The following is a 13,696-nucleotide window of genomic DNA, read 5'->3' as shown; positions in this document are numbered from 1 at the left end:
CTTAAAAACCGATGTACTGTTACTCGCCGATATATTCGAGATATTTAGAAAGACATGTTTCAAACAATACGGCTTGGACCCGGCATGGTACTATTCCAGTCCCGGACTATCGTGGGATGCATTGTTGAAGAAGACAGGCGTAGAAGTAAAACTACTTACAGATTACGATATGCACTTGTTTATTGAGAAAGGATTAAGAGGTGGTATATCGATGGCAGCTAAAAGGTATTCTAAGGCTAATAATAAATTAGTGGAAGGATACGATCCGAGTAAACCCGACACGCACATATTATATCTCGACGCTAACAATTTGTACGGATGGGCTATGAGTCAACCTTTACCCACGGGTGGTTTTGAATGGGTCAATGATATTGAAGTTAATGATATCGATAATAATGCGAATAAAGGGTACATACTAGAAGTTGACTTGGAATATCCAAGTTCGTTACATAAAGATCATAACAGTTATCCGCTAGCTCCCGAAAGATTAATGGTTAATAAAGACTGGATGTCGGAATATCAACGCTCCTTGATGGGTAATAGTAGGTTAGCTAACGTAGAAAAACTCGTACCAAATTTGATGGATAAGACAAAATATATAGTTCACTACAGAAATCTCCAGTTGTATCTATCGTTAGGTATGAAACTTAAGAAAATACACAGAGTTCTAAAGTTCGATCAAAGCCCTTGGATGGAGCCCTATATAAGGTTGAACACAGATTTAAGAAAGATAGCTACCAGCGATTTCGAAAAGAATCTATATAAGCTCATGAATAACTCGGTATTTGGTAAAACCATGGAGAATCTAAGGAAGCGTGTTGATGTTAAATTAGTCAGATCTAATGAGGAAGAAAGACTCAGGAAACTTATAGCCAGTCCGGCTTTTAACAGAAGCAAGATATTCGATAACGACTTAGCCGCGTTGCATATGCAGAAGAGTAATATAAAATTCAACAGACCGGTGTACGTCGGTATGAGTATTCTCGACTTGTCAAAACACTTAATGTATGACTTTTATTACAACGAACTTAAGAAGCAATACGGCGATAGATGCGAGGTGTTATATACCGACACAGATTCTTTGTTGATGGAAATACAAACCGAGGATGTGTATAAAGATATGGCAGAAAAAATAGATATGTACGACACGAGCGATTACCCTAAAGATAATCCACTGCACAGCGTTGTAAATAAAAAGGTGTTAGGTAAGATGAAGGATGAATGTGCTGGGACCCCTATAGCGGAGTATGTAGGATTAAGACCTAAGATGTATTCTATAAAGAAGTCCGATAATGGGGAGATAAGAAAAGCTAAGGGTGTTAAGAAGTATGTTGTAAAAAAGCATATCAAACACGAACAGTATAAAGAATCATTATTTAACGGTAGAACGTTCAAACACGAGATGAACTCTTTAAGAAGTTACGATCATAGGATATATGGATTAAGAATGAACAAGACATCATTATCCCCCTTAGATACAAAGAGATGGATTGATAATGATGGTGTAACTACCTACGCTTATGGTTATGGTGGTAATACCGTACCGTCGGGAACTATGAACAACTCTTCTCGTACAAATGCCCTACCCGGTCCATCTTGAAGATAATAAAGAATAGGCTCTCCTTCTTTCGAAACCAATCTACTAATGTTATACGTCTTAAGGGACCATATTGGATCGGTTGCGCGACGTAGGCCTCCTTCGAGTTCACCGGCCTGGTATAAATATCTTACCCTTACTCTGTCCGGAAGTTTTCGTTCTTTGCCTCTTTTCGGTGCTAAAGATTCGGAAGTCACGGCTTACATTTTAATAGCATCGGATGGTTTCTTCCCTATTAATCTCGTCACTTCATTATTCAGCGATGATACAACGGCTGATAATCGTGTCACCCATTCGGTTGATCTCAATCGCTCGGATTTCATTTCAATCCCATACTGATAGCCAAACAAACGTTCCGCTAATGTCCTGTTAAATCTTTCGACGATAGCTTGACTGCGGTGGGCCTCTCTTTCACCACGGACGATTTTGACATCGTTCTTTGTTAACAGTTTAGTTACCGATCCCATAAACTCGCGACCGGGATCTACTTGAAATAGCTTAGGCCATTTTAGCGGTCCGCGTTTATATATGCGACTCAGTGCATTAGCTACCTCTGTTGATTCTTTCGATGTTAATGGCTCAGCCTCTTTGTATCGACTAGCCACATCCACTACTGTTAAAGCGTATTTATACGTTTTGCGTTTTACCTTATCGTGGGGAAGAAACAAGAGGTCAGCCTGATGAACTTCATTCGTTGTAAAAATATCAAACTTCTTCCTCGGTATATAACGTGGTGCCGGTAAATATATTTGCCACATCGCTTGTTTCTTTAACCAATCCTTTGCCACATCTTTAGATACCTTAGCCGTGGTGGCTAATTTTTTTATTGCTCCTACACCTTTCCAATATCCTCGTGGGCTATAGTAAATTTGATCCATTATTAATTAATATTGATGTTTCGTTTAATACAACTCATGACTATCGTTGAATCGCATAATCATTTTGGCATAAAAAATCCCCCCTGTAGTAGCAGTATAGGTAATAAATCTGGCTCCAGTGGAAGTGGTCCAGAACCCCCATTACCTATAAAAATTTATATCATTGGCTCCGGGTGGTGGTAAGCTAGAGTCGATTTAACTTAATCTCATGACTATCATTAAATCGCATAATCATTTTGGCATAAAAAATTCCTCCTGTAGTAGCAGTATAGGTATATGAATCCTGCTCCAGTGGAAGTGAGCCAGAACCCCCATTACCTATACTACTGTCAGTGATTGGGAGTGATGGGTCAGTGAATGGGCATGGTGGGTCAGTGATGGGGAAGTGATGGGTTAGTGATGGGGAGTGGTGGGTCAGTGATGGGGAATGGTGGGTCAATGATTGGGAGTGGTGGGTCAGTGATGAGGAGTGGTGGGTCAGTGATGGAGAGTGGTGGGCCAGTGAAAGGGAGTGGTGGGTCAGTGATGGGGGATGGTGGGTCAATGATGGGAAGTGGTGGGTGAGTGATGGGGAGTGGTGGGTCAGTAATGGGGAGTGGTGGGTCAGTGATAGGGAGTGGTGGGTCAGTGATGGGGGTGGTGGGTCAGTGATGGGAAGAAATGGGTGAGTGATTGGGATTGGTGGGTCAGTGATTGGGAGTGGTGGGTCAGTAATGGGGAGTGGTGGGTCAGTGATAGGGAGCGGTGAGTCAGTCATGGGGAGTGGTGGGTCAGTCATGGGGAGTGGTGGGTCAGTGATGAGGAGTGGTTGGTCAGTGATGGAGAGTGGTGGGTCAGTCATGGGGAGTGGTGGGTCAGTCATGGGGAGTGGCGAGTCAGTCATGGGGAGTGGTGGGTCAGTGATGAGGAGTGGTTGGTCAGTCATGGAGAGTGGTGGGTCAGTCATGGGGAGTGGTGGGTCAGTCATGGGGAGTGGCGAGTCAGTCATGGGGAGTGGTGGGTCAGTGATGAGGAGTGGTGGGTCAGTGATGGGCCAGTGATAGGGAGTGGTGGGCCAGTGATAGGGAGTGATGGGTTAGTGATGGGGAGTGGTGAGTCAGTCATGTGGAGTGGTGGGTCAGTGATTGGAAGTGGTGGGTCAGTGATTGGGAGTGGTGGGTCAGTGATGGACTGAGAATACTTCCAACCAAATGTCAGTGATGGGGAGTGATGGGGAGTTGTGGGTCAGTGGAGGGTCAGGGATGGGGAGTGGTGGGTCAGTAATGGGGAGTAGTGGTCAGTGATGGGGAGTTGTGGGTCAGTGATTGGGAGTAGTGGGTCAGTGATGGGGAGTGGTGGGCCATTGATGGGGAGTGGTGGGTCAGTGATAGGGAGTGGTGGGTCAGTGATGGGAAGAAGTGGGTCAGTGATTGGGAGTGATGGGTCAGTGATTGGGCGTGGTGGGTCAGTGATGGGGAGTGACGCGGAGCGGTGGGTCATTGATTGGAAGTGGTGGGTCAGTGATGGACTGAGAATACTTCCAACCAAACGTCAGTGATGGGCAGTGGTGGGTCAGTGATGGGGAATCGTGGGTCAATGATGGGAAGTGGTGGGTCAGTGATCTGGAGTGGTGGGTCAGTGATGGGGGGTGGTTGGTCAGTGATGGGAAGAAGAGGGTCATAGGTCAGTGATTGGGAGTGATGGGTCAGTGAATGGGCATGGTGGGTCAGTGATGGGGAAGTGATGGGTTAGTGATGGGGAGTGGTGGGTCAGTGATGGGGAATGGTGGGTCAATGATTGGAAGTGGTGGGTCAGTGATTGGGAGTGGTGGGTCAGTGATGGGGAGAGGTGGGTCAGTGATGAGGAGTGGTGGGTCAGTGATGGAGAGCGGTGGGTCAGTGATAGGGAGCGGTGGGTCAGTGATGGAGAGTGGTGAGCCAGTCATGGGGAGTGGTGGGTTAGTGAATGGGCATGGTGGGTCAGTGATGGGGAGTGGTGGGCCAGTGATGGGGAGTGGTGGGCCAGTGATGGAGAGTGGTGGGCCAGTCATGGGGAGTGGTGGGTTAGTGAATGGGCATGGTGGGTCAGTGATGGGGAGTGGTGGGCCAGTCATGGGGAGTGGTGGGTCAGTGATGAGGAGTGGTGGGTCAGTGATGGAGAGTGGTGGGCCAGTGAAAGGGAGTGGTGGGTCAGTGATTGGGGATGGTGGGTCAATGATAGGAAGTGGTGGGTCAGTGATGGGGAGTGGTGGGTCAGTGATGGGGGTGGTGGGTCAGTGATGGGAAGAAGTGGGTCAGTGATTGGGAGTGGTCGGTCAGAGATGAGGAGTGGTGGGTCAGTAATGGGGAGTGGTGGGTCAGTGATAGGGAGTGGTGGGTCAGTGATAGGGAGTGGTGAGTCAGTCATGGGGAGTGGTTGGTCAGTCATGGGGAGTGGTGGGTCAGTGATGAGGAGTGGTTGGTCAGTCATGGAGAGTGGTGGGTTAGTAATGGGGAGCGGCGAGTCAGTCATGGGGAGTGGTGGGTCAGTGATGAGGAGTGGTGGGTCAGTGATGGGCCAGTGATAGGGAGTGGTGGGCCAGTGATAGGGAGTGGTGGGTCAGTGATGGGGAGTGGTGAGTCAGTCATGTGGAGTGGTGGGTCAGTGATTGGAAGACGTGGGTCAGTGATTGGGAGTGGTGGGTCAGTGATGGACTGAGAATACTTCCAACCAAATGTCAGTGATGGGTAGTGATGGGGAGTTGTGGGTCAGTGGAGGGTCAGGGATGGGGAGTGGTGGGTCAGTAATGGGGAGTAGTCAGTGATGGGGAGTTGTGGGTCAGTGATTGGGAGTAGTGGGTCAGTGATGGGGAGTAGTGGGTCAGTGATTGGGAGTAGTGGGTCAGTGATGGGGAGTGGTGGGCCATTGATGGGGAGTGGTGGGTCAGTGATAGGGAGTGGTGGGTCAGTGATGGGAAGAAGTGGGTCAGTGATTGGGAGTGATGGGTCAGTGATTGGGCGTGGTGGGTCAGTGATGGGGAGTGACGCGGAGCGGTGGGTCATTGATTGGAAGTGGTGGGTCAGTGATGGACTGAGAATACTTCCAACCAAACGTCAGTGATGGGCAGTGGTGGGTCAGTGATGGGGAATCGTGGGTCAATGATGGGAAGTGGTGGGTCAGTGATCTGGAGTGGTGGGTCAGTGATGGGGGGTGGTTGGTCAGTGATGGGAAGAAGAGGGTCATAGGTCAGTGATTGGGAGTGATGGGTCAGTGAATGGGCATGGTGGGTCAGTGATGGGGAAGTGATGGGTTAGTGATGGGGAGTGGTGGGTCAGTGATGGGGAATGGTGGGTCAATGATTGGAAGTGGTGGGTCAGTGATTGGGAGTGGTGGGTCAGTGATGGGGAGAGGTGGGTCAGTGATGAGGAGTGGTGGGTCAGTGATGGAGAGCGGTGGGTCAGTGATAGGGAGCGGTGGGTCAGTGATGGAGAGTGGTGAGCCAGTCATGGGGAGTGGTGGGTTAGTGAATGGGCATGGTGGGTCAGTGATGGGGAGTGGTGGGCCAGTGATGGGGAGTGGTGGGCCAGTGATGGAGAGTGGTGGGCCAGTCATGGGGAGTGGTGGGTTAGTGAATGGGCATGGTGGGTCAGTGATGGGGAGTGGTGGGCCAGTCATGGGGAGTGGTGGGTCAGTGATGAGGAGTGGTGGGTCAGTGATGGAGAGTGGTGGGCCAGTGAAAGGGAGTGGTGGGTCAGTGATTGGGGATGGTGGGTCAATGATAGGAAGTGGTGGGTCAGTGATGGGGAGTGGTGGGTCAGTGATGGGGGTGGTGGGTCAGTGATGGGAAGAAGTGGGTCAGTGATTGGGAGTGGTCGGTCAGAGATGAGGAGTGGTGGGTCAGTAATGGGGAGTGGTGGGTCAGTGATAGGGAGTGGTGGGTCAGTGATAGGGAGTGGTGAGTCAGTCATGGGGAGTGGTTGGTCAGTCATGGGGAGTGGTGGGTCAGTGATGAGGAGTGGTTGGTCAGTCATGGAGAGTGGTGGGTTAGTAATGGGGAGCGGCGAGTCAGTCATGGGGAGTGGTGGGTCAGTGATGAGGAGTGGTGGGTCAGTGATGGGCCAGTGATAGGGAGTGGTGGGCCAGTGATAGGGAGTGGTGGGTCAGTGATGGGGAGTGGTGAGTCAGTCATGTGGAGTGGTGGGTCAGTGATTGGAAGACGTGGGTCAGTGATTGGGAGTGGTGGGTCAGTGATGGACTGAGAATACTTCCAACCAAATGTCAGTGATGGGTAGTGATGGGGAGTTGTGGGTCAGTGGAGGGTCAGGGATGGGGAGTGGTGGGTCAGTAATGGGGAGTAGTCAGTGATGGGGAGTTGTGGGTCAGTGATTGGGAGTAGTGGGTCAGTGATGGGGAGTAGTGGGTCAGTGATGGGGAGTGGTGGGTCAGTGATGGGGAGTGGTGGGCCATTGATGGGGAGTGGTGGGTCAGTGATGGGGAGTGGTGGGTCAGTGATGGGGAGTGGTGGGTCAGTGATGGGGAGTGGTGGGTCATTGATGGGGAGTGGTGGGTCAGTGATGGGGAGTGATGGGTCTTTGATGGGGAGTGGTGGGTCAGTGATGGGGAGTGGTGGGCCATTGATGGGGAGTGGTGGGTCAGTGATGGGGAGTGATGGGTCATTGATGGGGAGTGGTGGGTCAGTGATGGGGAGTGGTGGGTCAGTGATGGGGAGTGGTGGGTCAGTGATGGGGAGTGGTGGGTCAGTGATGGGGAGTGGTGGGTCATTGATGGGGAGCGGTGGGTCAGTGATGGGGAGTGGTTGGTCAGTGATGGGGAGTGGTGGGTCAGTGATGGGGAGTGATGGGTCAGTGATGGGGAGTGGTGGGTCAGTGATGGGGAGTGGTGGGTCAGTGATGGGGAGTGGTTGGTCAGTCATGGGGAGTAGTGGGTCAGTGATGGGGAGTGGTGGGCCATTGATGGGGAGTGGTGGGTCAGTGATGGGGAGTGATGGGTCAGTGATGAGGAGTGGTGGTCAGTGATGGTGAGTAGTGGGTCAGTGATGAGGAGTGGTGGTCAGTGATGGCGAGTAGTGGGTCAGTGATGGTGAGTAGTGGGTCAGTGATGGGGAGTGGTTGGTCAGTGATGGTGAGTAGTGGGTCATTGATGGGGAGTGGTGGGCCAGTGATGGGGAGTGGTGGGCCAATGATGGGGAGTGGTTGGTCAGTGATGGGGAGTCGTGGGTCAATGATGGAGAGTGGTGGGCCAGTGATGGGGAGTGGTTATCAGAGGTTCATTCAGACCACATAGATCATTCGGACCACTTGGATCATTCAGACCACAGAGGATCTTTCAGACCACAGAGGATCATGCACACCACAGTGGATCATTCAGGCCAAAGAGGATCATTCACACTACAGAGGATCATTCGTACTACAGAGGATCATTCACACCACAGAGGATCATTCACACCACATATGATAATTCACACCACAGAGGATCATTCACACTACAGAGGATGATTCACACCATATAGGATTATTCAGCCCACAGAGGATCATTCACACTAAAGAGGATCATTCAAACAACATTTGAATAATTCACACTACAGAGGACTCTTCACACTATAAAGGGATAATTCACACCAGAAGATCTTCCACACCACATATGATAATTCACACCACAGAGGATCATTCTAACCACAGAGGATCATTCACACTACAGAGTATCATTCGCACCTCAGAGAATCATTCGCACCACAAATGATCATTCACACCACAGAGGATCATTCACACTACAGAGGATCATTCATATTACAGAGGATCATTCAGACCACAGTGGGTCATTCAGACCACAGGGGATCATTCACACCACAGAGAATCATTCAGACCACAGAGGATCATTCATACTACAGAGGATCATCCACACTACAGAGGATCATTCAGACCACAGAGGATCATTCACACACCAGAGGATCATACACGACAGAGGATCATTCAGACCACAGAGGATCATTCACACTACAGAGGATCATACAGACCACAGAGGATCATTCACACTACAGAGGATCATTCACACTACAGAGGATCATTCGCACGACAGAGGATCATTCACACGACAGAGGATCATTCACACCACAGAGGATCATTCACACCACAGAGGATCATTCACGCTACAGAGATTCATTCACACCACAGAGGATCATTCAGACCACAGAGGATCATTCACACTATAGAGGATCATTCTTACTACAGAGGATCATTCACGTTACAGAGATTCATTCACATCACAGAGATCCATTCAGACCACAGGGATCATTCATACTACAGAGGATCATTCACACTACAGAGGATCATTCAGACCACAGTGGATCATTCACACTAGAGAGGATCATTCAGACCACAGAGGATCATTCACACTACAGAGGATCATTCAGACCACAGAGGATCATTCACACTACAGAGGATCATTCACACGACAGAGGATCATTCATACTACAGAGGATCATTCAGGCTACAGAGATTCATTCACACCGCAGAGATCCATTCAGACCACAGAGGATCATTCATACTACAGAGGATCATTCACACTACAGAGGATCATTCAGACCACAGAGGATCATTCACACTACAGAGGATCATTCACACAACAGAGGATCATTCAGACCACAGAGGATCATTGACACTACAGAGGATCATTCAGACCACAGAGGATCATTCACACTACAGAGGATCATTCAGACCACAGAGGATCATTCACACTACAGAGGATCATTCACACAACAGAGGATCATTCAGACCACAGAGGATCATTCACACGACAGAGGATCATTCAGACCACAGAGGATCATTCACACTACAGAGGATCATTCACACGACAGAGGATCATTCGCACGACAGAGGATCATTCACACAACAGAGAATCATTAGCACGACAGAGGATCATTCACACTACAGAGGATCATTCATGCTACAGAGATTCATTCAGACCACAGAGGATCATTCACACTACAGAGGATCATTCAGACCACAGAGGATCATTCACACTACAGAGGATCATTGACACTACAGAGGATCATTCGCACGACAGAGGATCTTTCACACGACAGAGGATCATTCGCACGACAGAGGATCATTCACACTACAGAGGATCATTCACACGACAGAGGATCATTCACACCACAGAGATCCATTCAGACCACAGAGGATCATTCACACTACAGAGGATCATTCAGACCACAGAGGATCATTCACACTACAGAGGATCATTCGCACAACAGAGGATCATTCAGACCACAGAGGATCATTCACGCTACAGAGATTCATTCACACCACAGAGGATCATTCATACTGCAGAGGATCATTCACACTACAGAGGATCATTCAGACCACAGAGGATCATTCACACTACAGAGGATCATTCACACGACAGAGGATCATTCGCACGACAGAGGATCATTCACACTACAGAGGATCATTCACACGACAGAGGATCATTCGCACGACAGAGGATCATTCACACTACAGAGGATCATTCACACGACAGAGGATCATTCACACCACAGAGGATCATTCACGCTACAGAGATTCATTCACACCACAGAGATCCATTCAGACCACAGAGGATCATTCACACCAGAGAGGATCATTCACACTACAGAGGATCATTCAATCACTTGTAACAGAATACATAATCACGAGGTACTTTACCTTCAATGTCAAATTACAGAACTATCCATCTACCCAAAGAGAATACTTGATACTATCAATAGATGCCAACATGATAGAAACACACGTTGTGACAAGGGAAATCCTACAAAACAAATATGTTGCCAGCGAAATCAATGACTATGTTGACAGACAGCTAGCCTACGTTATTAAATCTGTCAATACACTTAGCTGACAATGAATAGTTTTACCACTCAATAACATGCTTGTTTGTTACAATATCCAAATATGAATCAAGAACAATCTTTTTATTTTTTCTATTTTTAACTTTAAGAATAGAGACAGGTTGAATGGTTTAAACCACTTAAATAACTTGCATCAGAGCATTTCAGAATAATCATTTTATTCAATCTGAGTTGTTTCATTTTATGGTACGTAATTCTTTCGCCAGAATCCCAGATATCAGAAATTGAATACACTTACAGCTCATCTTAACAACTCATTTAGAATATCTTCACAAACATTTTCGTGTACAAGTCTTTACAAAAACTTTGCTGTTGGATTATTTCTTTAGGTTCACACTAAACTTTTCAAACAATCATCCAGGCCTACAATAAGCATCACATCTGTCTTCATCGATGACCATATTCATCACTGTCCAATGGTGAACTGTGACATAAGCCATAATTACCTGGCGATGCCTCCCCTTGTCGGACAAGAAATGTTCATTTGGCATAGCCTGGCGACAGCACCCATTCCTTTTAGGCATTTCTGAATACCATCTGAAAATAACAAAACCATCACATGACTAGAGGACCTAGACCAATCTCTGAAATAAACTTGGTAAATCATCTCAATTAAGAAATGATGAAAAGGAGCCCAAAGACTCTTCATTTCCTGATATTGCAGTAATCTAGACTTGCCCACTATTATGGACAGACATGAATAGAGGACCATGAAAGTCACACAGGTTTGAAACAGTGACTGTTCCAACTTGGAAATCTCTGCCTGCTGCCAAACATTTGTAGTGTAGATGGTCCCAAGCCATGACCATCTTACCCTGAACAATACGACAATGGGGAGCACAGGACCACACTGAAATTGCGTAGTCAGCAAAACACAAATTAATCTTGAGAAAAACTACATTGGATTAACAAGATTACCATGGCTGAAACTCAGTTCAAAAACAGACTATGCCAAGTCTAACCTTTACCTGCCTTAGACATGTGCCAGTCATGTTTTACTCAACAAAGAGCATGCCAAAACTGGTAGTTTTATTGCAATTCATCGGTACACAGGCGCATCGTCAGCAAACTTTGCACGATACGATACCCGATACATTTATTTTGGCAGCGATTCCCATTTATCCCTGTATCCATTGTCCATGATGAATAAGCAAGTACAAACTATTTTTTAAATTCCTTATAACTTTTTGGCCGTCCTACGGATACGAAACAATAACAAAACTGACCAGCTTTTCCTTGCCGACTGTCATAGTACAATACATAAACTGTTTGTTTCTTATCCTATTCTCATACAGAATGGTTGGCTTGATTCATTGTCATGTTTGATGGGAATTAGTCAGTTGTCCTTCTATGAAACTGTATTCCCAGTCTAATGACTGGGATTTCCTCATAAAATGTCATAGATACAGTATTGAGATACAAATCACATGGTGGCTTCTGTATTAAGATATGTATCACATCGTGTAACGCCTGTACTGCGACATCCCTACAAACTTGTCATATCTTGGATTTAAACCCCCAATATTCTTCTAATTAAAGTTGGATATGGTGTTGCGTGGTGCCGCAATCAATATTTACTGTGGTCAACAACATGAGAGAAATGAGCAAAGTTTGAACCTGAGAGTCTTGTTAATGTGAGTGAGTGAGTGAGTAGGCTTTTACCCCGCTTTTAGCAATATTCCAGCAATATCACGGAGGGGGACACCAGAAATGGGCTTCACACATTGAACCCATGTCGGGAATCGAACCTTGGTCTTCGGCGTGACGGGCGAACGCTTTAACCACTAGGCTACCCGGTGTAGACTAGGTCTTCAGCAACCCATGCTGTAAAAGGCAACTATGCTTGTCGTAAGAGGCGACTAACCAATGTCCTTGATGGTACAGAGTCTGACAACAGGCAGTAACAAATGTCCTTGATGGTACAGAGTCTGACAACAGGCAGTAACCAATGTCCTTGATGGTACAGAGTCTGACAACAGGTAGGAACAGATGTCCTTGATGGTACAGAGTCTGACAACAGGCAGTAACCAATGTCCATGATGGTACAGAGTCTGACAACAGGCAGTAACCAATGTCCTTGAAAGTACAGAGTCTGACAACAGACAGGAACATATGTCCTTGATGGTACAGAGTCTGACAACAGGCAGGAATAGATGTCCTTGATGGTACAGAGACTGAGAACAGGCAGGAACAGATGTCCATGATGGTACAGAGTCTGACAACAGGCAGTAACAAATGTCCTTGATGGTACAGAGTCTGACAACAGACAGGAACATATGTCCTTGATGGTACAGAGTCTGACAACAGGCAGGAATAGATGTCCTTGATGGTACAGAGACTGACAACAGGCAGTAACCAATGTCCTTGATGGTACAGAGTCTGACAACAGGTAGGAACAGATGTCCTTGATGGTACAGAGTCTGACAACAGGCAGTAACCAATGTCCTTGATGGTACAGAGTCTGACAACAGGCAGTAACCAATGTCCTTGATGGTACAGAGTCTGACAACAGGTAGGAACAGATGTCCTTGATGGTACAGAGTCTGACAACAGGCAGTAACCAATGTCCTTGATGGTACAGGGTCTGACAACAGGTAGGAAAACATGTCCTTGATGGTACAGAGTCTGACAACAGGCAGGAACAGATGTCCATGATGGTACAGAGTCTGACAACAGGCAGTAGCAAATGTCCTTGATGGTACAGAGTCTGACAACAGGTAGGAAAACATGTCCTTGATGGTACAGAGTCTGACAACAGGCAGGAATAGATGTCCTTGATGGTACAGAGACTGAGAACAGGCAGGAACAGATGTCCATGATGGTATAGAGTCTGAAAACAGGAAGGAGCAGATGTCCTTGATGGTACAGAGTCTGACAACAGGCAGGAACACATATCCTTGATGGTACAGAGTCTGACAACAGGCAGGAACAGATGTCCATGATGGTACAGAATCTGACAACAGGCAGGAACAGATGTCTATGATGGTACAGAGTCTGACAACAGACAGGAACAAATGTCCTTGATGGTACAGAGTCTGACAACAGGCAGGAACACATATCCTTGATGGTACAGAGTCTGACAACAGGCAGGAACAGATGTCTATGATGGTACAGAGTCTGACAACAGACAGGAACAAATGTCCTTGATGGTACAGAGTCTGACAACAGACAGGAACACATATCCTTGATGGTACAGAGTCTGACAACAGGCAGGAACACATATCCATGATGGTACAGAGTCTGACAACAGGAAGGAACAGATATCTATGATGGTACAGAGTCTGACAACAGGCAGGAACACATATCCTTGATGGTACAGAGTCTGACAACAGGCAGGAACAGATGTCCTTGATGGTA

At 47.2% G+C, this 13,696-nt stretch overlaps 1 protein-coding gene across 1 annotated transcript in view; it reads right to left on the bottom strand.

The window, feature by feature from the left end:
* Nucleotides 1-13,696, bottom strand: part of LOC125379319 — a 47,004-nt gene that overhangs the window by 23,960 nt on the left and 9,348 nt on the right. The window contains exon 2 of the mRNA XM_048395621.1: nucleotides 10,786-10,876. The gene's annotated coding sequence lies outside the window, so the exon portion shown is untranslated. The remainder of the gene's footprint in view (nucleotides 1-10,785; nucleotides 10,877-13,696) is intronic.

Source organism: Haliotis rufescens, unplaced genomic scaffold (genome assembly GCF_023055435.1).
Source record: "Haliotis rufescens isolate VD_foot unplaced genomic scaffold, xgHalRufe1.0.p SCAF_14, whole genome shotgun sequence".
Taxonomy (NCBI): domain Eukaryota; kingdom Metazoa; phylum Mollusca; class Gastropoda; order Lepetellida; family Haliotidae; genus Haliotis; species Haliotis rufescens.
Note: the sequence above shows the minus strand (reverse complement) of the source record. Positions and strands in the feature narration are given on the sequence as shown.